At 45.5% G+C, this 26,876-nt stretch overlaps 1 protein-coding gene across 1 annotated transcript in view; it reads left to right on the forward strand.

Annotated features, from left to right (window-relative positions):
- LOC124551030 (serine/threonine-protein kinase minibrain) overlaps positions 1-26,876 on the forward strand; it is a 476,580-nt gene that overhangs the window by 297,755 nt on the left and 151,949 nt on the right. The window lies entirely within an intron of this gene.

Here is a 26,876-nt window from a genome sequence, read left to right on the forward strand (position 1 = left end):
GAAGTCTTCCGAAGTAAGAGTGATTTCAGGTGTGCCGCAGGAGAGTGTCAGGGGTCCGTTGCTATTCACTATATATATAAATGACCTTGTGGATGACATCGGAAGTTCACTGAGGCTTTTTGCGGATGGTGCTGTGGTATATCGAGAGGTTGTAACACTGGAAAATTGTACTGAAATGCAGGACGATCTGCAGCGAATTGACGCATGGTGCAGGGAATGGCAATTGAATCTCAATGTAGACAAGTGTAATGTGCTGCGAATACACAGAAAGAAAGATCCCTTATCATTAGCTACAATATAGCAGGTCAGCAACTGGAAGCAATTACTTCCATAAATTATCTGGGAGTACGCATTAGGAGTGATTTAAAATGGAATGATCATATAAAGTTGATCGTCGGTAAAGCAGATGCCACACTGAGATTCATTGGAAGAATCCTAAGGAAATGCAATCCGAAAACAAAGGAAGTAGGTTACAGTACGCTTGTTCGCCCACTGCTTGAATACTGCTCAGCAGTGTGGGATCCGTACCAGGTAGGGTTGATAGAAGAAATAGAGAAGATCCAACGGAGAGCAGCGCGCTTCGTTACAGGATCATTTAGTAATCGCGAAAGCGTTACGGAGATGTTAGATGGACTCCAGTGGAAGACTCTGCAGGAGAGACGCTCAGTAGCTCGGTACGGGCTTTTGTTGTTTCAAGAACATACCTTCACCGAGGAGTCAAGCAGTATATCCTACGTATATCTCGCGAAGAGACCATGAGGATAAAATCAGAGATATTAGAGCCCACACATAGGCATACCGACAATCCTTCTTTCCTCGAACAATACGAGACTGGAATAGAAGGGAGAACCGATAGAGGTACTCAAGGTACCCTCCGCCACACACCGTCAGGTGGCTTGCGGAGTATGGATGTAGATGTAGATAAGTTTGGAGTAGAGTTTACTTACGTTACACGTTTAGTTTTCTCCATTTTTCGGCTTTTACGAAGCCGCCCCTTCTGGTCGCCCGCACTCTTCCCTCCCCCTCGCGCGCCAGCGGACGCCTGGGGCGTATTCCGCCCTCCCCGGGGCGCCGGCCAGTGATTCGCAGCCCGATCACCTCGACAGTGGCGAGCCGCTGCCTTTTCTGCGGGACAGCGGCGGCGGGACCTGTTGCACGGCAGGCGTGATGGCCCGGCTTAACACTCCCAGATCTCCGCCTTGCAGTCACGCCACCGCGCTGACACCGGCCGACGTCTCGCCGCCGCACCCGTGTCACAGGGCTCCACACTTCCGCTGTGCCCTTTGTCGCCTTCACTTTCGACCACTCTGCTCCACCGAGTTCCGACGCCGAAAGACCGAGCTTAACTAACCAAAGTATTCTGTTAACTACACTCCTGGAAATTGAAATAAGAACACCGTGAATTCATTGTCCCAGGAAGGGGAAACTTTATTGACACATTCCTGGGGTCAGATACGATCACACTGACAGAATCACAGGCACATAGACACAGGCAACAGAGCATGCACAATGTCGGCACTAGTACAGTGTATATCCACCTTTCGCAGCAATGCAGGCTGCTATTCTCCCATGGAGACGATCGTAGAGATGCTGGATGTAGTCCTGTGGAACGGCTTGCCATGCCATTTCCACCTGGCGCCTCAGTTGGACCAGCGTTCATGCTGGACGTGCAGACCGCGTGAGACGACGCTTCATCCAGTCCCAAACATGCTCAATGGGGGACAGATCCGGAGATCTTGCTGGCCAGGGTAGTTGACTTACACCTTCTAGAGCACGTTGGGTGGCACGGGATACATGCGGACGTGCATTGTCCTGTTGGAACAGCAAGTTCCCTTGTCGGTCTAGGAATGGTAGAACGATGGGTTCGATGACGGTTTGGATGTACCGTGCACTATTCAGTGTCCCCTCGACGATCACCAGTGGTGTACGGCCAGTGTAGGAGATCGCTCCCCACACCATGATGCCGGGTGTTGGCCCTGTGTGCCTCGGTCGTATGCAGTCCTGATTGTGGCGCTCACCTGCACGGCGCCAAACACGCATACGACCATCATTGGCACCAAGGCAGAAGCGACTCTCATCGCTGAAGACGACACGTCTCCATTCGTCCCTCCATTCACGCCTGTCGCGACACCACTGGAGGCGGGCTGCACGATGTTGGGGCGTGAGCGGAAGACGGCCTAACGGTGTGCGGGACCGTAGCCCAGCTTCATGGAGACGGTTGCGAATGGTCCTCGCCGATACCCCAGGAGCAACAGTGTCCCTAATTTGCTGGGAAGTGGCGGTGCGGTCCCCTACGGCACTGCGTAGGATCCTACGGTCTTGGCGTGCATCCGTGCGTCGCTGCGGTCCGGTCCCAGGTCGACGGGCACGTGCACCTTCCGCCGACCACCGGCGACAACATCGATGTACTGTGGAGACCTCACGCCCCACGTGTTGAGCAATTCGGCGGTACGTCCACCCGGCCTCCCGCATGCCCACTATACGCCCTCGCTCAAAGTCCGTCAACTGCACATACGGTTCACGTCCACGCTGTCGCGGCATGCTACCAGTGTTAAAGACTGCGATGGAGCTCCGTATGCCACGGCAAACTGGCTGACACTGACGGCGGCGGTGCACAAATGCTGCGCAGCTAGCGCCATTCGACGGCCAACACCGCGGTTCCTGGTGTGTCCGCTGTGCCGTGCGTGTGATCATTGCTTGTACAGCCCTCTCGCAGTGTCCGGAGCAAGTATGGTGGGTCTGACACACCGGTGTCAATGTGTTCTTTTTTCCATTTCCAGGAGTGTATTTTGTAAATAGTTCTTACGAGCTGAAACAAGTAAAACGCACGTTTATAAATTTCTCGTCACTCATCATCATCATCATCAGCGTTCTGCTTAAAGGCACACATGGTAGTTCTCCAGGCTGTCCGGTCTTCTTCCATCCTCTTCGGGTCTGCATAATTTCCCTTCCCTTTATGTCGTCTATATCATCTTGTATCTCCTTCTTCCTCTCGGTCTTCTCCCACAAACCAATCCTTCCAAAGCATCTACTAGCAAGCACTCCCTTCTCATTGAATGTCCCAAACAGTTCTTTTTCCTTTCTCTTACAACCTTCAGCAGACATCTTCTCTCACCAACCCTTTCCAATACTCTTTCATTACTCACTCTTTCATTACTCACTCTTTCATTACTCACTCTTTCATTACTCACTCTTTCATTACTCACTCTTTCATTACCCACTGTTTCCATCCAGCTTATTCTCTCCATTCTTCTCCACATCCACATCTCAAATGCTTCTAACCTTTTTTTATCCTCTCGTCTCAGCGTCCATGTTTCTGCCCCATATAGCGCCACACTCCAGACAAAACATTGCCAAGCCTTTTCCTTAGTCCTTTATCTAATTTGCCACATAAGAGTCTCCTCTTTCTGTTCAATGCCTCCTTCGCTATGGCAATTCGAGTTTTCACCTCCTGGTGACATCTCAAGTCTTCAGTTATCGTGCTTCCGAGATATTTAAATGAACTTACTTGTCTAATGGTAGATTGTCCTATTTTAATATTGGACAGTCTGCGTCTTGTACTGATGACCATACTCTTTGCTTTTGCTGTGTTTATTTGCATCCCATATTCCACACAAGCTTCATTCAGATCTTTGAGCATGTTATTCACTGTCCGCTCACTTTCTGCCACTAATACCATGTCATCAGCAAATCTTATACATTCTATTCTCTTTCCACCAATACATATTCCTCTTTTCCCATCTAAGCTTTTCGCAATAATCTCTTCAAGGTATACGTTAAACAACAGTTGGGAAAGGCAACAGCCTTGTCTAACACCTCGTCCAATACTGCTTCCTTCTGACATTTCATTTCCAATCCTTATCCTTACTTTCTGGTGTAAATATAGATTCTGTATCAGTCGTCTCTCTTTCCAATCTACTCCTTTCCTCTTCAAGATATCCATCGGCTTGTTCCACTGAACTCTGTCAAAAGCCTTTCTAAATCTATAAAAACACAAAGATTTTTCTACCCTTTTCCATATATCTTTCCCCTATAGTTCTTAGCAGACCAATAGCATCTCTTGTTCCTTTTCCTCTTCTAAATCCGAACTGCTCCTCTGCAATCCTTCTATCCAGCTTGCCATATAACCTTCTATTCAACACTCTTAGCAAGACTTTAGCTGCATGAGAAATTAGACTGATGGTCCGGTGCTGTTCACATTTTTTAGTGTTTCTCTTTTTCTTTGTTGGTATCATAACTGTTGCAGCGAAGTCCTCAGGCCATTCCCCTTTGTCACTGAAGCAGTATAAATAACTAAATACCTTTTATAAATGATAGAGCGCAGCAATCATTCGTCCTTTTTTGCAGTTTTTTTACGCAAATCCAGATTTCGGCTAGTGCCTAGCCATTATCAATGCTCTATTTTTTAAACTCGATGCGTGTTAGTTCCCTGTTGTTAAGGCATCAGCCACAGTTCTTTGAATTCTACTCACTACATGCCTTCCTAGTGGTAGGTGACTTTAGTATGTACGTAGCTTAGTATCTTTTCCTTCTAACTTTTTCTGCTGGAAAGTTTAAAATTACGTCAGAGAAGTCTGTACGACTGCAGTATTTTCGATTGTAAAAAATGCCGTTGTAGTTCTCGACTTGTAGTCGGGTTAAGATAATTCGTAATTACGTTGAAGCCCCTCTCAATGACGCTACCGAAACGCACAAAATAAAGAAAAATCTAAACGCTAAAGTGAATTCATATTGAACAACGAGCCGTAAGGATCATAAAGACGTCCAACCAGAAGACTCTTCTTTTGGAATTTACGCAGACTGCAGAAATATTCGTAGGCGCGAAATTTCATAAAGGATACTGTGTTCACAAATTTCATCAAAGTTGTCAACTAAACTTTTTACAGTCGTGGGTATTGCCTTTTCGTAGATTTTTAATCAGATGACTGGGCTCCAAAACAGCAAAACCATGTGATTGACGTCTCACGTTTTTGCAACAAGTATGGATATTTTGTAGACAAATGTCAGTGCACACTAACATTGCTTTTCTGAGTTCCTGGTGCAATTTTAGCGTCTCGTATGCAGCGTTCTTTCCAGGCATCATTTACTTCTTCCTGATACTTCTACTGCTTTCCACAGGAATGCCCATCCCCCAAATCGAAGCGTACCATCATCAAGTTAATCTCTCTTGTCTTTCAAAAAGAAATTTAGAGTTCTCATATTAATTGTACACATTCCGAAGCTCCCTCCAAGAACCTGTAAGTACTTTTAAACACGGCACAATTATTAAGATATTACTCCGATTACACTATTCCAGTAACTAAAACAAAATGCTGTCGAGTAATTCTGATCAGACATGAATGTTTACCTGTTTACATTACGTATTTAAAAAATGTAAAACTTTTTGGAAAGAGAGCCGCCTCCAGGAACGGGCTGTCGCAGTTACATGATTAAGCAATCGTAAAAGCTATGTCTTTGTTGTAAACACGTACGACCTTATCTCGAAGGAGAGTATTAAAAACTTTGTGAAAAAACCCTTTTTTGATTCCAGGGGGCCCAAACAGGATATCTCGTTCATCCCCAATCTCAGTCGTTTCCTACGATAGCATTAGTATGGTTAGTAAAGATTCGTTTTTTTTTTCTATTTTCAAGTCTCCACTTTGCTCACAAAAAAAGAGAGAAAAGAAAAGTGCAACCAAATTGTTCAGTGACTGACAAGCTGTGGTGACAAACTCCCGTGTACAAAAATCGTAATTCACATCAGTATCTGAGGCATTTTGTGAGAATAATATTTTTTTACACGCTATTTCAGCGGTTAAATAAGTGTCAGTACCTGTGACTAAAATCTCTAATTGCCTAGGAATGGAAAGACGAAAAAAATGCAACTCTTACCACAAAACACACCAAGTTTTGTCTCTGCAATGGCGCTGTTATCCATTGCGGACCGCAGCCAGCCAGCTAATACCTTCTTACATGGCTGCGCCTGGGACACCATACCTTGGCCTGCCGAAGTGGCCGTGCGGTTAAAGGCGCTGCAGTCTGGAACCGCAAGACCGCTACGGTCGCAGGTTCGAATCCTGCTTCGGGCATGGATGTTTGTAATGTCCTTAGGTTAGTTAGGTTTAACTAGTTCTAAGTTCTAGGGGATTAATGACCTCAGCAGTTGAGTCCCATAGTGCTCAGAGCCATTTGAACCATTTTTTGAACCATACCTTGTGGGCCCACTGGGCTTCCCGCGGTGGCATACCAACAAATCGGGCAACTCGATTCGCGGTGTGGTCACGGTCACGTCCACAACACTCCTACCTCGTTTTCGCCGTCCTCTCACGTCTCCATGTCGAGACCCATCTCACCGTGGTGATTCACGTGACCGCCTCCTAACTGTATCAGTATGGCCTAAAACGGTCACCCAAGCACAGTTGCAGGGTGCCTATTGACGCCTTCCAGGAGCAACAAAAATTTGATTTTCAGTATCTCATATAATTATTGACCGTATTTCAAAAAATTAAAGTTGTGTCGTAATCTCGTGATTCAGGAGTACATTCTAACGTTAAAGCTTTGACACGAGTCGACTATTTATAGTTACAGACCGTGTATACCGTGTATGAGTTTTAAGGCGGTGTAACTCACAGCACGCAAATTACCCGCACTACATTCATCTAGTATTTGAGGATGAGAGCATTTAAAGACTTCCAAACAAAATTTACGCATCATTTTAAACCTTTTCTAAACTTTTTATCGCTTACAGCTCTACAAGATAATGAAAGGAAAACATTTTATAGCTTAGTAAATGGTCGTTGTCCATGTCTTCCAACTTCAGCATCAAGCGTACCGTTTTAATTTATTATTTTTTTCCCTTCTAACTCTATTCGCTACCCTTTTTACAGACAGTATTTACATAGACCTCTGAGGATACCTACTCAGTTAGGTAATTGTACGGCGCAGAAATTAATAAAAGCAACATATTAAGTTTTCTTGTCTCCTATCGTGAAGGTTAACACAAACTTATTTGTAAAAAAACCAGACGTTTGAAGATTCTTTTTAATACCGGGTGATAAAAAGTCAGTATAAATTATAAAACTTAATAAACCACGGAATAATGTAGATAGAGAGGTAAAAATTGACACACATGCTTGGAATGACGTAGAGTTTTATTAGAACAAAAAAAAAAAGAGAAACAAAGTATTGCTAGACGCGTGAAAGATCTCTTGCGCTCGTCGTTTGGTGATGATCGTGTGCTCAGCCGCCACTTTCGTCATGCTTGGCCTCCCAGGTCCCCAGACCTCAGTCCGTGCGATTATTGGCTTTGGGGTTACCTGAGGTCGAAAGTGTATCGTGATCGACCGACATCTCTAGGGATGCTGAAAGACGACATCGGACGCCAATGCCTCACCATATCTCCGGACATGCTTTACAGTGCTGTTCACAACATTATTCCTCGACTACAGCTATTGTTGAGGAATGATGGTGGACATATTGAGCATTTCGTGTAAAGAACATCATCTTTGCTTTGTCTTACTTCGTTATGCTAATTATTGCTATTCTGATCAGATGAAGCGCCATCTGTCGGACATTTTTTGAACGTTAGTATTTTTTTGGTTCTAATAAAACCCCATGTCATTCCAAGCGTGTGTCAATTTGTACCTCTCTATCTACATTATTGCGTGATTTATTCACTTTTCAAATTTATACTGACTTTTTGATCACCCTGTACATGAGAGTTTGATTCCTTAAAGAATCGGAAGGGGGGGGGGGGGTACTGTATTCTGTATTCTTACAGCGCTCCCCAGCCACCACCAGTGGAGGGTGACTTTACATTTTCTCCGTTGAGCTGAACATATGATTAAATGAAATGCAGGCCAACGCGCGTGAAATAATGAATCAATCTCTCTCCATCTCTGTCTCTACATCACTTTCTCTCTCTCCCTTTGCTTCAATCCATCAGGAAGTTCCAGTTGATCATATATCGCTGTGATTAGTTCGATTTAAAATCGGAGAAAGATGTTTGCCGTTTCGTTAGTCGTGGGTGCTAGTATACACCGATTGCGGCTTTATGTATAGGAGGTTCAGCCCGTACCAATAGATCAGTTGCATTAAGCCTGGTCTACACCAGAGCGGGCACAACTGAATTAGCGTCAGCCAACGAGAATTCTCTCTGACATAAACGGTAGACGAACGCGAATCACCTGCGTTCGATCGTTTTCGGTTATAAGGGACCTGTGTTCGCTCGTATTCCGCTGGTTCTTAGGCATTAGCGAACCGTCAAATGAAGTTCACGGTCTCTTCGCGTCGGATCCAGTAGTACAGAAAGCTTCCGTCTGCTATCTTGTCGATTTTAGGTGGTGTTAACATCAAGGTGCGTGTGCGATGGGTTGATGAAAAATTACTGTTGCTGATAGAAGACTATAGATACTGTATGTACTTCTGGCATCCAAGACATTCACAGCACAAATGCCGAAGGAAAATGAATGTGGTTTGTGGATAACTGCCGAAGAACCCAAAGATCCAAATACGAACTTAAGACGATAACTTCAATAGCCACTTGCATTAGCGGGGACAGATTGAACAGACACGGGATTTGTATTTCTTTTAATTAAAAAGTAAGCGCTCTACATTTACCTGAAAGGATCAAGAGTGAAAACGTATCTATTACGGCGATTAAAGTTAAAAATATGCAAAAGGCCTGATCATTCTCGTTGCTTACCTTCATCGTATCTGTAACTACGTGGGTGGTGCATCAATATTATGTTGGATATTTATCGATGATGGTTTGACTGGGATTATACAATCTGCCCTCCCAGCAAACAATGGAGCAGACTTTTTCAAGTGTTGTCAAAAAATCCGTATGTTTCACATTTCGGTAGCGATATTTTGCTGCCAATATCTTTCCTAAGCGTACTTTAATAATATCCTTGAACTGCGTGGCATGTGTCACTACAGACATCAGAAACTGCAGGAGATACAGCAGCTATTGAAATGGGAAACTGTCAGTAACGCAAACGTATCCTCTTACTAATAAAATGCAAATGTAGCCTTTTTCCAGGTCATATTTGTCTTCCATAATTGGTGTGCTGTTTTTAAATGTCCTCCTCATTTGTAGTGAGAAGCCAGCGAAAAGAATGAACCGACAAACGTGCAAAGTTTTGCACTGATATTGGGGAAATCTGGAGCTGGAATTCAGTGTTAAGGTATTACCTCCACGCATTTCGTGTTTTCGAACAAGTGGAGACGCCTAATTCTTCTTATCCTACGCCATTTTGGTTGCTTCGTCAAAAACCGTGCTCTCGTTATGCAAAATAATCGCCACGGAAGGTCACGAGTTTTGCATCGTGTCCGCAGCTACGAGGTGTGTTCAAAAAATTCCGGAACATTCGTAATTTCGCGCCCATGGTGTGTTGGAGCGAGACACGGTTGGCATTCCTGCACGCCTGTGTTTATTGTGTTATTGCCGGAAGTTTCATTGTCGTATGTCTGTTAGTTATTGTTCCGTGGTCTGTTCAGTAGAACTTTGTATTGCACAGTCTGCGAATTTCGAGGTGGCAGATTTAGAGGAGCGAAGCGTCCGCATTAAATTTTGCGTGAAATTAAAGAAAACCTACACAGAGACAAACCAAATGATGGAGAAAGCCTACGGTAATGAGTGCTTAAGCCTCCTCGGTGTTACGAATGGTAAACACAAAATGGCCAGACGGAAGTTACAGATGACCCTCGTTCAGGACGCCCTCTGACGTCTACCGACGACGCTCATGTCAAATACGTCAACGAAATTGTGCGCGCGAATAGAAGACTGACTGACCAAGAGATTGCTGAAGAATTTAACATTACAGTTGGATCGTGTCATGAAATCCTGATAGAGCATCCTGGAATGCATCGTGTTGCCGCCAAGTTCGTCACACGGCTCATGAGTCAAGACCAGAGAGACCTTCGCCTCGCAGTCTGTGAAGAGCTTTTGGATCGTGCAAATGAGAGCGTGATGTTCATTAAAGGGGGTAGGACGTCAAATGGGCTGACTTGGATCAGGAGAGGCACCAGAGGACATTTTAATTTCCACTGTCTGTACTTTTACGAGTAAATTCATAAAACTTTGTCAGCATGACAAGGAAGGATTCAGGATTCACACTCGTAGCAGCGGAAGTTCAAAAACATAACAAAATAATTTTTTTTACATGTGAAGTTTCATCATTTTTTCACTTACCAGTGGCTGCATTTGTTGCTATAGGTAGACTTTTCTTCATAAGTAAGAGAGACTGTTCGATGAATTTTGCACAGCATACAAACCATACTTACAGGTGTCTGAAACTCTAGAATCTATAAAATTTATGAAAAAATGAATGAGCTGTTACGTTTTAAACTTTATGTTTAGAAAAAAATCCAATTTTGTAGTTAACTATCTCAATTTTTACCACAGTTTTTAATAGGTTTGGAAAATTCTAGAGTTTCATACACCTGTAAGTATGGTTTGTATGCTGTGCAAAATTCATCAAAGAATCTCTCTTACTTGTGAAGAAAAATGTACCTATATCAAAAATTCATCCAACAGTAAGTGAAAAAATGATGAAATTTCATATCTAAAAAAAATTATTTTGTCATGTTTTCGAACTTCCACTGCTATGAGTGTGAATCCTGAATCCTTCCTGGTAATGGTGACAAAGTTTTATGAATTTATTTGGAAAAGTATAGACAGTAGAAAATAAAATGTCGTGTGGTGCCTCTCCTGCTCTAAGTCGGCCCGTTTGACGTCCTACCCCCCTTAAGAGAATCATAACTGGTGATGAAACGTACGCCTAAGGTTATCACGTTGAGACCAAGGTACAATCTTCACAATGGGTCTGGAATGGTTCTCCGAGATAAAAAAAAAAAGCTCAGGTCAGGTCAAATGCCAAAGCCATGCTGTTAGTTTTCTTTAAAGACTCTTGCATCACGATAACGCACCCCCACATTCATCCTTGTTGGTGCGGACTATTGCACAAAAACCGAAATCACTGTGCTGCTTCGTGCTCCGTACTCTCCAGACCTGGCCCCTGCGGACTTTTTTATCTGCAGATTTGCAGCCATAGACGAGATAAAAGAATATTCGCAGATGGCGCTTTGCACTATCCAGCAAGGAGCGTACGAAGACTGCTTGCGGAAGTGGATACGGCGTTGGGAGCGGCGTACAATTGTGGAGGAGAGTATTTCGAAGGAGACCGAGCACATCAAGTAAGAGGTAAGCGTAGGAAAGTTCTGTGGACAAAGTAGCGGAATTTTTTGAACGGACCTCGCTATGGCGTTGTATCCCGATGCCGATTTGTAACGCCAAAAAACAGTAGCGCAGCGAATATAGGCTTTGTTATCTCGTGTCGTCTTCCGTGTTGACTGATACGAGCGAATGGCGGCGAACACTGGCTACTGTCTTCCAGTATTGGTCGGCTCATTTCCGCGTGCGTTCGCTCCGGTGTAAACCAGCTGGGCGCCGTGCTACGAGAGCTGATCTCGCCGGCCGCGTTTGCTGTGTGTGCGCTTATCTCGAGCGGCTCCTCTTATCTCGACGCGGGTCACGGCAAAACATTTCCTCGTTTGTCGCGCGGCCCTGATTACTGGGACGAGTCGCCCAGGATGCCGCCGCCGGCAGCTGTCGCAGAATCGCCGCATCTACATCCACATCTGTACTCCGCGAACCACCGTGAGGCGCATGGCAGGTGGTACGTCCCATTGTATCAGTCATAAGGGTTCCTTCCCGTTCCATTCACATATGGAGCGCGGAAAGAACGATTGTCTGAAGGCCTCTGTGCGTGCAGTAATTGTTCTAATCTTATCCTCACGATCCCCATGTGAGCGACACATTGGAGATCGTTGTATGTTCCTAGAGTCATCATTTAAAGCTGACAAGGAGACGGCACGACCGTGGGGTCCGGGATTTGTCCGAAATTTTGTCTGGTGAAAGAGCATCCCTAACACCTCACGTGGTTAAAATATTAAGACGCACTACCCGGAAAATCTCGGGAAAAATCGATCCAAAGTTTCTTAGGTGCCGTATGAGTATAAAATGTTAGTCCATTGCCGAGCCGCCGTCTGGCCTACATGGTTAGCGGTCGGACTCTCACGCCAGAGGTCTCGCGTTCGATTCCTCCTCTTGCACTTTTTTTTCCTTCTGTTGCTTGCAAAATTCCAGCGCATTGTTACAGGACGATCGTGAAATTAATTCCCGGGAAGACTGTATAAAAATTCATTTCATAATTCACCATCAGTTATCGTCACCAATTTTCCGAGACATGATTCAATATGCCTGGTTTGCCTCAAAATTACCAAAAACTCAAATCATTTTCGTAAATGTTAATGGGACATATTTTTGTACAGATTTATTGCAAACGCCCTGTGTTTGTAAAAAATCCGCTTTTATATATTGCGCTAGATGTCGCAAAAATTATTGCTTTGTTTGTTTTTACGATAATTATCACTGCGTCTCTTGTTTATAATTATTATATATGTATAAAAATTGAATGTTTCCCAATCGAATTTGTTATTCTGATTAAAAACCCAATGATTCTCCTTATATACTTTACAATGGAAAATGGAGAACCCACTGCCACGAATTGTGCTGTTGGACAAAAAGAAAATAATTTTTATTCAATAATGTAACTAATTTGTTAAAGATAATGTAGGTTTGGGAAACTTTCTGAATAATTGGTGGAATAACAATAGAAAATGAAACAGAAGAAAAAAAGTACCAGAGGAGGAATAGAACCCGAGACCTCTGGCGTAAGAGTCCGACCGCTAACCATGTAGGCCAGACGGCGGCTCGGCAGTGGACCAACATTTTATACTCATAAGGCACCTAAGAAACTTTGGATCGATTTTTCTCGGGATTTTCCTAGTAGTGCGTCCTAATATTTTAACCACGTGAGATGTTAGGGGTCCTCTTTCAACACACAAAATTTCGAACAAATCCCCGACCCCACGCTCCTGCCGTCACCTTGTGAGTCTTGAAACTTTCTTAACAGGCTTTCTCGGGATAGTTTACGTCTATCTTCAAGATTCTTCCACTTCAGCTCCTTCAGTATCTCTGTGACACTCTCCCACGGGTTAAACAAACCTGTGACCATTCGTGGTGCCCTTCTCTGTAAACATTCAACATCCCCTGTTAGTCCTATCTGGTACGGGTCCCACACCCTTGAGCAATACTCTAGGATGGGTCGCACGAATGATTTGCAAGCGATCTCCTTTGCAGACTGATTGCACTTCCCCTGTTTTCTACCAATAAACCGACCACCTGGTTTACCCACGACTGAACCTATGCGACCATTCCATTCCATATCCCTACAAAGTGTTACAATCAGGTATTTGTATGAGTTCGGCGATTCCAACAGTGACGCATTGTCAGGATGCTACGTTTTTTCGTTTTGTGAAGTGCAAAATTTTACATTTCTGAATATTTTGAGCAAGTTGCCAAACTGCATCATGTTGAAATCTTATCAAGAGCTGACGGAATATTTACGCAGCTTCTCTCAGATACTACTTCATTATAGATAACTGAACATCTGCAAAGAACCAGACTGTACTATTAATATTGTCTGCAAGGTCATTAACGTACAACGTGAACAGTAAGAGTCCTAACACACTTCCCTGGGGCACACCCGAAGTTACTTCAAAATCTGACGATGATTCTCCATCCGAGATAACATGCTGTGTCCTCCCTACCAAAAAGTCCTCAGTCCATTCGCTGCACGTACCTATTGCCTTCATGCAAAGTTTTAATTCGGGGTTAATTCGAAAATGATTGATTTGTAATATCAAACACAGGGATGTTGTAGTAAAAATAATAATGTACATTTGCCATATCCTGCTAGAGAACACAAAAAATTGCTCTGAGCACTATGGGACTTAACATCTGAGGTCATCAGTCCCCTAGAACTTAAAACTACTTAAACCTAACTAACCTAAGGACATCACACACATCCATTCCCGAGGCAGGATTCGAACCTGCGACCGTAGCGGTCGCGCGGTTCCAGACTGAAGCGACTAGAACCGCTCGGCCACACCGGCCGGCTTAGAGAACACAGTTTTGCTCAACAAAAAGGTGAAATTAAAAGAGAAAAAACGGGAAAAAAAGAGTATCGAACATCGCATCAGTAACTCGTCGATCTTATAAAAAATTTGTTTCTTTTATTCATAAACAACTTTCACATTTATCAATAATAACAAAAATATCTTGCCTTTGACCATGATGAAGAACGTCGTATTCAGTACAAATTAACAACAATAATTTTTTATATTAGCGCAAGCAAGCTACCTGCATCAAAGTAATTGCTTTGGTCACATGAAAGCGCAGATGTTACACGATCAACTAATTTTTATTATTTATAAAATGCAACATATTTTTAAAGCTGTAAAATACACAATGGGCTAACACTGAATGGTGTGCGGTTTTAATTATGTGGAAAACGAGGAAGAGGGAGATATCGTGGGTTTCCAATTTCTCTCACACACATTAATTTATATGTTTGTTACCTCCCCAATGCTAACACTACTACCGGTAATCCTACCACTTCCTAATTCATATTTGTAGTGTACTAAAACTACCGCCGCGCGGCCTGAGGCGCGTTGCCACGGTCCGCGCGGCTGCCCCCGTCGGAGGTTCGAATCCTGCCTCGGACATGGGTGTGTGTGTTGTCCTTAGCGTTAAGTTAGATTAAGCAGTGCGTAAGCTTAGGGACCGATGATCTCAGCAGTTTGGTCCCATAAGACCTTAGCACAAATTGCCAATTTACTAAAACTACCGGCCGGCCGCCGTGACCGAGCGGTTCTAGGCGCTTCAGCCCGGTACCGCGCTGCTGCCACGGCCGCAGGTTCGAATCCTGCCTCGGGCATGGATGTGTGTGATGTCCTTAAGTTAGTTAGGTTTAAGTAGTTTTGGTAGAGCGCGGCAGGAGGCTCAATAGTTCCCGTAGCCACTGCTGTCATGGTGCGATTATCACCACAGGTCCCACGGAAAAGCAGGTGAATCTTCCCCACAGCACAACACTGCATCCGTGACGCGGTGTGTGTTTGGAATACCCTTCGCCTGTATGAAGGCGCATCTGGACATAACCATCGACGTGGCGTAACAAGAATCGTGATTCTCCTGCCCGGGCGACACGCTTCAGTCTCGATGATCCTGTGCCTGCTGTAGTCATAATTGACCATGTCGTTGGATCAACATGGGAATACGCAGGGGTCGTGTGCTGCGAAGCCAATGGTGTGTTTCCGATTGTCCTGCCGAGTTGTTTTCATTTTATGTACAACAACACTACAGCACACCCGGAAGTACACCATTGATCAATCGCGCCGAGAAATCTGGAAGATCATTAGGTATTGCTCCAGCGTTCTATTCTGTCGTCAGGTCTGCCATATAATGCCTACCCCCATCCTACTTTGCTGATAAGGCAAGCGTTCTGTGATGAGGCGTGAACGTCCAACACCTTGTCTCGCTTCGTCGTGCTTTCAGCATCCACCAGCCACTTTCCATAGATGCTCAGGACAGAATCACGCCAACAGCCTGCCGGGTTCGGCGTTTCCGAGACTTTCGTTCCCACTTCTAAGACGCCGGGACATGACAATTTGCCCTTTCTCGAAGTATTTTATGTCGGTCTACTTCCTCATTTGCGTGTAGCTCCGTCGCTAGAATGAATCCCCATTGTTCTCTGCCCCACGTATGTACGTTCCTTACCGTGTCATGTGCTCTAACGCCACCGAACTGCATCCAGTCTCACGATGAACTGTGTTTGTAACGTTTTTGGCTAATCAGTGTATATGAGTGTCTCAGCTGTGTCCCACACCTCACAAACATATAGTGAAGTTGCAAGGACCACCAACTTCTAGATTAACAGTCTGAAGTTGGGGGGTGATACCGTTACTCCTTATACAAGGGTCATACCGTTACTCCCTATACAAGGGTACAGTTCGTATAGCATAATCGAACGCCTCTAAGACCACAACTTTGTGTGTGTGTTCCACGTAAGATTAGTATCCAAGTTAAAGCTCTTTTTTGTGCGTCTGACGAGGGCCTCCCGTCGGGTAGACCGCTCGCCTGGTGCAAGTCTTTCGATTTGACGCCACTTCGGCGACTTGCGCGTCGATGGGGGTGACATGATGATGATTAGCACAACACAACACCCAGTCCCGGAGCGGAGAAAATCTCCGACCCAGCCGGGAATCGAACCCGGGCCCTTAGGATTGACAGTCCGTCGCGCTGACCACTCAGCTACCGGGGGCGGACTTAAGCTCAGATATTCATTGGAATCAGACAAGGGGAGGTCTCGATAGAGACTTGACAACTGGAAAGGTTCATTATAGTTGTCAACGAGTTTTCTATGTATTACATACCTAGTTGTATTCTCATGTTATCTTTGAAGATTAATGGCTTTGTAATTGACTTGAATAATGAGACGTGCCATCCACTTAATGTGGTACCCGACTATTCGTCCTTTTGGGACGTCATTTTTAAAAATAGTATATATAGGTGTATAGTTGGCCCAAGTGCAGAGCCTTGGAGGGGGGGTGGGGGCTCTTGTGGTATAAGCAAGTGCAGAGCAATTCCTAGTCCCGTCAGTGGAGATGTAGATGTAGATGGGTATCTGGCACACGGCCCCCCGTTCAACACCGTCCTCGGGTGCTTACAGTTTTTTCTCCCCACAGAAGATCAACAAATAGCTCCAACCTCACCTTCATTCGCAGACCGTTTTCGGAGACTTACATTTTCATTATCAGTATTATATGAAGAGCCAAATCGATTTTATACCATATACAAGATACAAACGAAAGGGGTGATTAGAGGACAATGATAGAAGCAAATGACACTAATAAGCATAGGTCCGGAAAGAAATGGTTTCCCTGGTACGACGTATTACGACTCAGAACATCAGCGTCTTACAGAGGGTGGACAAAATTGCACACATCAAAAAAAGTTTTGCATCACCTCGGTTACGTGAGTTCGGGAACCTGTACAGAAAATTGGCATAAAGATCAACATAAACATCATTTCCTCCCTTTTTACTGCTCATGAAAGCCACACATTGCATGTTGTACCACCATACAGCGAGACCTTCAGAGGTGGTGGTCCAGATTGCTGTACACACCGGTACCTCTAATACCCAGTAGCAAGTCCTCTTGCATTGATGCATGCCTGTATTCGTCGTGGCATAATATCCACAAGTTCATCGAGGCACTGTCGGTCCAGATTGTCCCACTCCTCAACGGCGATTCGGTGTAGATCCCTCAGAGTGGTTGGTGGGTCATGTCGTCCATAAACGGTCCTTTTCAATTTATCCCAGGCATGTTCGATAGGGTTCATGTCTGGAGAACTCGCTAGTCACTCTAGTCGAGCGATGTCGTTACCCTGAAGGAAGTCATTCACAAGACGTGCGCGGAGGGGGCGCGAATTATCGTCCATGAAGACGTGTGACATACATCTTTCCAGGGCTCTCGGACCCCTTTGGCTAGTACCCACCAAGTAACAGCTGATTACTTTCTTCACCTCTCACCTTGTTGTGCCTTTAGACCCCATTGTACAAGATGCCGCATGGGTTATCGCTTTTCTTTTACCTGTTGTGGTACTGTGACGCTCTTTTTAACTCTTTGAGTTGCTTACATAGTTTGAGAAACCAAGTCCCCATTTTTTTCGCTTTTTACCTTTGTACCTGTTTCTCTCATGATAAGGAAGGACTGATGGCGCAGAAGTTCAGTGCCTTAAACATATAATCATCATCATCATCTCACCGACGCTCATAAGCGTTCAGAAATCAAGACCTGTTCCTAATGCATTGAGAACTATCAAATGGTTCAAATGGCTCTGAGCACTATGGAACTTAACTGTTGAGGTCATCAGTCCTAGCGGTCGCGCGGTTCCAGACTGTAGCGCCTAGAACCGCTCGGCCACTCCGGCCGGCGAGAACCATCCATACATTCATCAAGTTCATCGAAACACAGAATTTTCGACCCTGTTATAAGGTTCACACAGCGGTTTTGAAGGATCGAATTTGTGTCGTCGAGAGACTTGAGGACTACGTTGAAAAATAGTGTCATGTTTATGTGGCACTTTGAAGTGACTTTGAGGTGACAGAAGTTACGGGACAGCTGCTAATATTGTGTCGGCCCACATTTGGAGGATGTAGTGCAGCTGCACGCCGTGACAAGGGCTCAACAAGCAATTGGAAGTCCTCTGTAGAAATGTTGAGCCATGCGGCCTCTATAGCCGTCCATAATTTCGAAAGTGCAGGATTTTGTGCACGAACTGACCTGTCGGTTATGTCCCATGTCGGGCGATCCGTGTGGCCAAATTATTCGCTCGAATTGTCCAGAAAGATCTTCAAACCAGTTGCGCACAGTTGTGGCCTGGTGACTTGGTACATTGTTACCCATAAAAATCCCATCATTGTTTGTGAACATGAAGTCTGTGAAATGCTAGAAATGGTCCCCAAGTAGCCGAACATCACTACTTCCAGTCAGCGATCCGTTCAGCTGGACTAGAGAACTCAGTCCATCCCATGTAAACACAGCCCACGCCATTATGCAGCCGCCACCAGCTTGCACAGTACCTTGATGACAACTGGGGTCCACGGCTTCGTGGGGTCTGCGCCACGCTGGAACTCTACCATCAGCTCTTACCAACTGAAATCGTGACTCATTTAACCAGGCCGGCCGCGGTTGTCTCGCGGTTAAGGCGCTCAGTCCGGAACCGCAGGTTCGAATCCTGCCTCTGGCATGGATGTGTGTGATGTCCTTAGGTTAGTTAGGTTTAAGTAGTTCTAAGTTCTAGGGGACTGATGACCACAGAAGTCAAGTCCCATAGTGCTCAGAGCCATTTGAACCATCATCTGATCAGGCCACTTTTGACCAGTCGGCTAGGGTCCAACCGATACGGTCACGAGCCCAGGAGAGGCGCTGCTGGCGATGTCGTGTTGTTAGCAAAGGCACTCGCATTGGTCATCTGCTGCCATAGGCCATTAAAACAGTATTTCGCTGAACAGCCCTAACGTGTACGTTCGTCGTACGTCGCACATTGATTTCTCCGATTATTTCACGCAGTGTTGCTTGTCTGTTAGCGCTGACAACTCTACGAAATCGCTGCTGCTCTCGCTCGTTGAGTGAAAGCCGTCGGCCTCTGCGTTGTGCGTCGTGACAGGTAATGCCTGAAATTTTGTACTCTCGGCACACACTCTACACCGTGGGTCCCGGAATATTGAAATCCCTTACAGTTTTTCAAATGGAGTGTCCCATGCTTGTATCTCCAACTACCACTCCGTGTTCAAAGTCTGTTAATTCCCATCGTGCGGCTAGAATCACGCCGGAGATCTTTCCACATGAATCACCTGACAAGGGAACCTCCCCATCGCACCCCCCGCAGACTTAGTTATAAGTGGGCACAGTGGATAGGCCTTGAAAAACTGAACACAGATCAATCGAGAAAACAGGAAGAAGTTGTGTGGAACTATGAAAAAAAAAAAAGCAAAATATACAAACTGAGTAGTCCATGCGCAAGGTAGGCAACATCAAGAATAATGTGGGCCCAGGAGCGCCGTGGTCCCGTGGTTAGCGTGAGCAGCTGCGGAACGAGAGGTCCTTGGTTCAAGTCTTTCTTCGACTGGAAAATTTTCTATCTTTATTTTCGCAAAGTTACGATCTGTCCTTTCGTTCATTGACGTCTCTGTTCACTGTAATAAGTTTAGTGTCTGTGTTTTGCGACTGTGCGATTAGTAGACGAAAGGATGTGCCTCTCCAATGGGAACCGAAAACATTTGATCGCAAGGTCATAGGTCAATCGATTCCTCCACAGGAAAACACGTCTGATATATTCTATACGACACTGGTGAGGGCATGTGCGTCACATGACAGGAGTATGTTGTCGACACACCTAACTTGTACACTTGGCGAATGGGTAAAAAGATACTTCTACCTTGCCCGATTTAGGTTTTCTTGTGGATGTGATAATCACTCCCAAAAAAGTGATGAAAACATAAGAGTTTGTCACATAAGCTGCAACAAATGAATGCAACAGTTTCACAGTCGCGCAGTTTTCCCTGTGCTCTGTCAAAACATATCTTTTTAACGTTTTCAATTTTTCCGCGTGTAGACCGTCAAATCCTGCATATGTCGAAGCAAATCTGAACATGTCCTGGAATTTTGAACAGCGAAGTTGATTATGTGTGAGTGCCTGAACTTTGATAATTGTCTGAAAATAAAAAAAAATGAACTCTTCGCTCGACGGAAGACTTGAACCAAGGACCTTTCGTTACGCAGGTGCTCACGCTAAGCACGGACCACGGCGCTCCTGAGCTCGCGCCATCCTTTATGTTGCCTATCTTGCGCATGCACTACTAAGTTTGTATATTTTGCTTATTTTTTTCATAGTTCCACACAACTTCTTCCTGTTTTCTCGATTTATCTGTGTTCAGTTTTTCAAGGTCTATCCACTGTGCCAACTAATAACTAAATCTGAGGGGGGTGCGATGGTGAGGTTCCCTTGTGAGTATAAATGACTGCTCCAGCGTACGCGATATTACCGCCATCATCCCACGATTTCCCTCACGTCAGTGTATAGCTCCGAGCCCAATCCGAGCATCTAGGACGTGAAAATTTTTCAAAATGTCCAAGTTATCGTGGCTGTTATTCTGTTATTTGGATAACAGTACTGCCTTAACTGTTTTCGCATAATTACCGAGCGACGGTACAGCAGAGGTGAAACGTCCGCCTTTGGACGTCTGGAGGACAGGCGAGGAGCGCGTATTGTAAAGGCTTTGGCTCTCACCGGGCAGTGTGGTGACGGGCTGAGGGACGACTGGGACTAGGGGCTTGCCTCGAGCAGGTGTATCTGGCGAGGTGAGGTGTTATGACGAGTGACGGGCCGTCAGAGGCGGATGTGACGACGCGGCGACGGGTCGATGCGTGAGGGGCGGCGGGGGCGGCACGTGGCGGCGTGTTTGTGGCGGCGGGTCAAGGCCGGAGGCGGCGGCGGAGGGCTGAGGTCCGGCGGCCGGCGGCCCGCCGCTCGATACGGCCGACGCCGCCGCCGACGCCGACGCCGGCGCTGGCGCTGGCGAGGTCGGCGGGCGCCGCGGCGCGACGCTGCGGCCCGCTAAGGTCAAGGGTCACCGCCGGCTCCACGCTGCCCGCGACGTCTATCCACCGTGTCCGGCACAGGGTACTTTACGTACCAGTTGAAATGAAATGATCGAATGGCATTGATGGGCGGGGAAGTTTGGCCGCCGAGTTACAGGTCTTGTCCGTTGGCGCCACATTGGACGACCTGCGCGTCGATGATGAAATGATGGTGACGACAATAACCCGACACACAGGCCGCGAGTGGAGAAAACCTCCGACCCCGCTGAGAATCGAACCCGGTCCCATTGTGTGGCAGTCATATGCAGCGACAACTCAGTCGAGGGGTCGGACATCCTACCAGTTGATGGACTGTCACCCAATAGCTTCACCATGTCTTTCCAGAATTTCACTAGCGATGTGGAATACGGATCTACACTCCACAAGTCATCATAGTGTTTAGTGTCGAGAATTTCACTGTCTTCCTCTACATCTACATACAGGGTGATCAAAAAGTCAGTATAAATGTGAAAACTTAATAAACCACGGAATAATGTAGATAGAGAGATAAAAATTGACACACACGCTTGGAATGACATGGGGTTTCATGAGCACCGAAAAGAACAAAGTTCACAAAATGTCCGACAGATGGCACGTGAAAGGTCTCTTGCGCGCGTCGTTTGGTAGTGATCGTGTGCTCAGCCACCACTTTCGTCACGCTTGGCCTCCCAGGTCCCCAGACCTCAGTCCGTGCGATTATTGGCTTTGGGGTTACCTGAAGTCGCAAGTGTATCGTGACCGACCGACATCTCTAGGGATGCTGGAAGACAACATCGGACGCCAATGCCTCACCTTAACTCCGGACATGCTTTTCAGTGCTGTTCACAACATTATTTTTCGACTACAGTTATTGTTGAGGAATGATGGTGGACATATTGAACATTTCCTGTAAAGAACATCATCTTTGATTTGTCTTATTTTGTTATGCTAATTATTGCTATTCTGATCAGATGAAGCGCCATCTGTCGGACTTTTTTGAACGTTTGTATTTTTTTTTGGTTCTAATAAAACCCCATGTCATTCCAAGCATGTGTGTCAATTTGTACTTCTCTATCTACATTATTCCGTGATTTATTCAGTTTTCAAACTTATACTGACTTTTTGATCACCCGGTATTTTAAAGGCGCTGTACTCCTTTTGACAGATGGTACTTATGCGATCACTGATGGACTGTCACCCTATATCGACTGCTATGTCTGTTCACAGTTTCATGTACTGTCTATACTACATAACCACCTTACAGTATGTGGCACAGGGTGCTTATGATACCACGTGATAGACATATTCTCAAGGTCACTGTCGTGTCTTGAATGAATTTAACTAGCGATATTTAATCGACATTTACTTGTTAACTTTACGGCCCACCTTAGGGTGCCAAGCCAACGGCATTGCCGCCGTACTAGCTCCGGTTCCTATCAGACCACAAAAGTTAAACACTGTCAAGCTGGGCCAGCATTTGAATGGGTGACCGTCGGGGTCTGCCGAGCGCTTGTGACAAGCAGCGTACTCTCAGCCCTTGTGAGACCCCCTGAGGACCTACTTGACTGAGAAGTAGCGGCTCCGGTCCCGAAAACTGACAACGGACGGGAGAGCAGTGTGCTGACCACACGCCACTCCGTATCCGCATCCAGCGACGCCTAACGGCTGGGGACGACTGGCAGTCTGTCGGCACGGTAGAGCCTTTCAAGGCCTGTTCACATGGAGTTTATTGGGTCAGCCAGAGGGTATTTCAAGCACCAGCTGATGTCATCTAATGTTGACTGCTTCGTCTTTCCAGAATTTCACCAGTTTTTTGTCATCTACAGCTACACACTGAGGTGACAAAAGTCATGGCATAATGTTATGCACATATTCAGAGGGCGGCAGTATCGCATACACAAGATAAAAAAAAAACAGTCTCTAGCGGAGCTGTCATATGTACTTAGGTGATTCTTGTGAAAATGTTTCCGACGTGATTATGGCCGCACTATGGCAATTAACAGACTTTGAACACAGAATGGTAGCTGGAGGTAGACGCATGGGACATTCCATTTCGGAAATCGTTAGGGAATTCAGTATTTCGAGATCCCACAGTGTCAAGAGTGTGACTAGAATACCACATTTCAGGAATTACCTCTTACTATGCACAACATGGTGACTGACAGCCTTCACTTAACGACCGAGACCAGCATCGTTGGCATAGTGTTGTCAGTGCTAAGAGACAAGCAACAATGCGTGAAATTACCTTAGAAACCAATGTGGGACTTACTACGAACGTGTTCTGAAGGATAGTTTGTCGAAATATGACGCTAATGGCCTATTGCAGCAGATGACCATTGGGAGTGCCTTTGTTTACATAAGACATCACTTGCAGCTGCAGTGCCCTCCTAGGCCCATAACCGTATCAGCTGGACCATAGACGACTGGAAAACCGTGGTCTGCTCAGATGAGTCCTAATGTCAGAGCTGATGGTAGGTTTCGAGCATGGCACAGACAACAAGGCACGGTGCAAACTGGTGGTGGTGGTATGGGCTGTGTTTATGTGGAATGGACTGGGTCCTCTGGTCCAACTGAACCGACCATTGACTGGAAATTGTTACGTACAGCTACTCGGAGACCATTTGCAGCCTTTCACGGACTAGACGTTCCCATACAGCAATGGCACCGGGCCGCAACTGTTCGCGATTTTTTTGAATAACATTCTGCCCAGTTCGAGCGAATGATTTAGCCGTGCAGATTACCTGACATGAATCCAACTGAACATTTATGGGACATAATGGAGAGATCAGTTTCTGCACAAAGTATTGCACAGCCATCACTTTCGCAGTTACGGATGGTGTAGTGGCAGCATGTCTCTATGTTTCTGTAGGGGACTTCCATTGACTTTCTGAGTTGATGCCACATTGAGTTGCTGCACTACACCGGCCAAAAGGAGATCTGACATGATATCAGCAGGTATTTCATGTCTTTTTGTCATCTCATTGTAATCCACATCCACATTCCACGAGCAATGATATGGTACGTGGTGAAAGGTACTATCCGATGGGCATTCACCTGATAGCAAGTGTTGCATCTGTCGAGAATTTGAACAACACACTTTTGTGTTACACATCTACATTCTCCACTCGGTACTCTACATTGTGCGGCGGATGATACTTAATGCGATCACTGAGGGATCGTCACTCGATATTCACTGCTCTTCCTGTTCAGTTTGATCTACCATCTATACTCTATAACCACCTTATGGTGGGTTGTGGAGGATACTTATGGTACCAGCTGATGAACAGCCACACTATAGCAGTTACCATATCATATCTATGAACGTATATAAGATGTTCTGATTGATTGACGCATCATTGCAGGGCCAAAGTGTCACGTCTTTCGAGAATTTCGCAGTCTTTGTATCCTCTGTGTATCTCCCTCCTTCGTCTATCCGATCCCTCCTCCTCCCTCTCTATTCCTTCAGTTCCTCATCCCCTCTCTTCCCTCCTACTCTCATTTATTTGTCCATCTTCTGCTCCTCCCTTTCTTGTCTGTCTCGTCCTCCTCTCTCTCACTATTCTTCTTCTCCTCTCTTCTCTCTGTCCAGCCACATGTTCAGCCTCTGGGAAGCACTCTGACAATACCAGCATAACACATCTGTCTTGCAGGGCAGCCTAGATGTCAGGGGTTACCAACCCTTTGGCTCCCTTCACCGCCATCCCTATGGGAGCTATATGGTTCTCCCCACAATAAGTAGTATGTGTACCACATTTGAGCGAAATTTATCCAGTTGTTTAGGAGATGTGGAAGAAAGCCCCCCCCCCCCTCCTCAATCGCACTCACATTTTTATATATGTGTGAGGTACACTCCATTTCTCCTTATGGTCTGTAACAGGAAAGTATTTATTGGAGGAAAAGAGAGTACACTGTTAATGATCATTATGTTTCACAAGTTAGTAAAGACATTAATCTATGAAAGGCTGCAAAATGGTTACAGTACCTTCTGATATTATGAAACGAATCATGAGGTTGAGACGAGCGAACGACAGCAATGTGAGCAATGAGATACGACTGTGCGACAAGCTTGTGATTCCATATTCACGTCGCGTAAATTTCGAAGGCCATTTACGCCTTGCGAACGGTTAATGTTACGATCTGCTAGGTGGCCCACAGTATGTGTGAGACCACAAGCACTCAGTACAAGACTCGCGTCAACATGGCGCCTAGCATTAAATCCATTGTGGTGGGCGTCAACTACCCAATGCGGACGTTACGCGTTCGCTGCTCTAGAAAACTGACAAAAATGAGACCGAGTCATTGTTCTAGGTCCTAATCCACATCTACGTAGATACTCCGCAAGTCACCACAGGATGTGTGGTGGAAGGTACCTTTGTACCACTACTAGTCATTCCCTTCCCCTTTCCGGTTGCATTCTCAAATGGAGCGAGTGAAAAACGACTGTGTATATGTCCCCGTACGAGTCCTAATTTCTCTTATCTTTGCGGTCCTTAGACGAAATGTACGTTGGCTGCAGTAAATCGTTCTGCAGTGTTGCACGAAAGGAACGTCGTCTTCCTTCCAGGGATTCCCATTTGAGTTCACAGAACATTTCACTTATTTGCTGCGATGTATTCCTTAATCCGACCTAGTGGAGATCCCAAAATCTCGAACAACACTCAAAATTGGTCGCGGTCTCCTTTATAGGTGACCTACACTTTCCTAAAATTCTCCAAATAAACGGAACTCGACCATTCGCCTTCCCCCACCACCTTACGCGTTCGTTTCATTTAATTACGCTTTGCAACGTTACGCCCAGATATTAAAACAACGTAACTGTCAAGCAGCATACTGCCGATGCTGTATTCCAACATTTTTCCTACCCATCTGCAGTAACTTACATTTTTCTACATTTAAAGCAAGGTGTCATTTATCACTGCAAGTGCAAATTCTGTCAGTCATCTTGTATCCTCCCACATCACTTGAGGACGCCACCTTCCTCTACATCACAGCGTCATTAGGAAACAGTCACAGAGTACTGCACGCCCTATCCATGAGATCATTTACGTATATAGGCTAGGGAAGCTGGAAATGCTTCACAGTTGCTGAACACGTCTGAAAACTGGATGTAAGTCCAAATTTTCTACCCTCTCTCTGTCCATCTCCTCCTTACCACCACCTCCTCTCTCTGTCCATCTCCTCCCTAACACCCCCCCCCCCTCTCTGTCTATCCCCTTCTTCCCCCTCTGTGTGTCTGTTTCCTCCCTTCCTGTTAATCTCCTCTTCCTCAAATGAAATGAAATTATCGTATGGAATTTATTGGCCGGGGTTCGGCCGCCGTATTGCAAGTCTTTTTAGTTGCGTGTCAATGATGATGAAAATCGTGATGTAAGACACACAACACCCGGTCCCCTGCCGGGAATCGAACCCGGCCCCCCTTGCGTGGCAGGCGCTAGCGGTACCGCTGAGCTACGGAGGCGGACACCTCTTCCTCACTCTCTTTGACAGAGCCTTGTTTATTGTTGCTGCAAACGAACCTTCGATGGGGAACTGAGTCCGTTCATGAGTGGGTAAAATCGACTGGAAACATTGATTTAATCTGCAAACGAATAGGGTTACAAATTTAGCCAAAAATACAACGTCACTAATTCTGTTAGAATGGATTGCGAGGAATAAAAGAAAACAGTACATTGTTGTGTATGCAAATTTGGTATAAAATTCTGCGCAAGGGGAGAGACTATACGAGTAGAGGGAAGCTGTGATTTATATAAGGGTTTAAAGCTAACTGCAAGAAAGAAAAAGAAAACCACACAATTTCACAGCAAAGC

The sequence above is a fragment of the Schistocerca americana genome, chromosome 9 (genome assembly GCF_021461395.2).
Source record: "Schistocerca americana isolate TAMUIC-IGC-003095 chromosome 9, iqSchAmer2.1, whole genome shotgun sequence".
NCBI lineage: Eukaryota > Metazoa > Arthropoda > Insecta > Orthoptera > Acrididae > Schistocerca > Schistocerca americana.